We start from the raw sequence: 1909 nt of genomic DNA, 5'->3' as shown, positions 1-1909 counted from the left end.
CTCCAGCCCCCACCCTCCCTGGGGAGGCGGGGTCCCCGGGGGGCTGAGGGGCCGTTCACCCCAGCTGCCAGCTGGCAGGAGGTGGGCCCTGGGCGCGGCTCCCGGCGGCCACGCCCAGTCCCCCGGGCCTCAGCGCGAGTCCGCCTCCCGCTCGAGCGGGGCCACCCAGGGGTGCCCGGGCGCCTGGGTAGAGTTGGCAGAGGCCGCAGCTGCGGCCCCAGAGTGGACAGGCTGTTGCTGCCCGAGCCGTGATCGCAGGGTCCCCGCGGGCTGACGCGGCCCCAGAGCAAGACACCCCCGCTCGCATCAGGCCGGCCGCTGCCCACACCGTGACCTTTCTGCCCCCCCCCCCACCTCCCCGTCTCGGGCTCCTCGGGTGCCGGCCAGTACCTGTGGACACCAGGGCCAGGCGCAGAGGTCCAGGTGGCTGTGTCCAGGGCTCTCGCCCCCGGGGCCTCCCCACATTCCCACAGTGACCGCGTGGCCCTCGGAAGGGGTCACTGTGGCGCCGCCGCTGGCCCTGGCGCTCCAGGGATCCTGTGTCCGCCGAGAGTGACCGTGGAGTGTTCCCCGCCAGGCTGGTTCCGGGCCTGAGCGAGTGGTTCAAGCTCATGATGCAAAACAGTTCTGCCTGTCTACGTCCTCGTTTCGCGGGTTCGCTGTCCACGGGGCAGCTGCCGCCCCCGGTCCCGAGGGCCAGGGCGGGGGCTTCAGGGTGGGCGCTCAGCGCTGAGGGGTGGGCGTCTGCTTTTCCATGTCTGTTCACGTGGTTTCCTTGAAGGAGACGGTTCTCCTCGGAGACTGGCCTAAAAAGTCATCGAAGGGTCACACCGGGACATTTAATGTCAAGTGGACGTCACCGTGTAGTGGACGTCAGCGGGGTTCGCGCCGTGTTTCGGGCGCTCTGTCACCTCCCACGGCGACGGCACGAAGCGGGCAGTGTCCCCCACACCCGGCCTGCACACCAGGACGGCTCCAGCGCCGTCTGTCAGTTAAACTGCCGTCGTGGCAGTTCGATTTTGACTTTCAACAACGTCAGCGCATTCAAAGCAGAGAACCACCGTTATCCGTTTGTCCCGCGTGACCGCTGTTCCGAAGGTGGACACAGAGGCCCTCGCCGCGACCGGCCAGCGTGGGGCCCAGCGAGCCCAGAGTAACTGCAGTGAGGGTCTGGGGGCGAGGGGGCCTGGCGGGGCTCCCGGCGCGGCCGGGCACAGGGCCGCCCGGAGGTGCTGGGGTCGGTGTTGATTTACCCGCTGGGCCACGTACAAAATAGACAAAAGATCGTCTCTAAATTTTCTTGATGACCCTTTTGTACATTTTGCATTTTGAAGACGAGCTGAAGCTCGAGGCCGACGGAGGTTTCCTCACACACACGTGCGATGAGAAGCGGGGGCTCCTGAGGGCGGTGGGACGGCCTGGCCTGCGCCCTGCGAATCGCTGGGGTGTCGGCGGCCTTTAAAGTGACGCCTCACTGGGCGCAGCTCTTCGCTCCCTGACTCTTACGTGCCAGCAGTTGTGCGGACCGGTCATCGTCGTGACTTCGGGAGTCCCTTTCTCCCCGCACCCCTGAGCATGGGCGTCCTCACAGGCGGGGGGCCGTCTGGGGACACCTGCATCCCAGTGGCGTCTGGACCCCAGGCTGCCTCCGGGGGCGCGGGAGCTGCCTGCCGCCCCCCCCCCCCCGGCCGCTGCGAGCCCCGCTCCGTCCGTGCTGTGGGCCAGCCCCCCTGCCCTGCTCAGGGCGGCCTCTCGGCAGCTGCCCTTTCTTCCTGGGCTGCCCCGGGGCGCAGCTTCTCCCCGCGGGGCCCATCTGGCTTTGGCCTCATGTGCAGATCTCCAGCCTGCTCAGAGCCCGCTGGTACCTGGGGTGGAGCACGGGGCTCCCCGCGCCCCTCCGGTGGACAGC

The sequence above is a fragment of the Condylura cristata genome, unplaced genomic scaffold (assembly GCF_000260355.1).
Source record: "Condylura cristata isolate star-nosed mole 26May11 unplaced genomic scaffold, ConCri1.0 scaffold00062, whole genome shotgun sequence".
Lineage (NCBI taxonomy): Eukaryota > Metazoa > Chordata > Mammalia > Eulipotyphla > Talpidae > Condylura > Condylura cristata.
Note: the sequence above shows the minus strand (reverse complement) of the source record.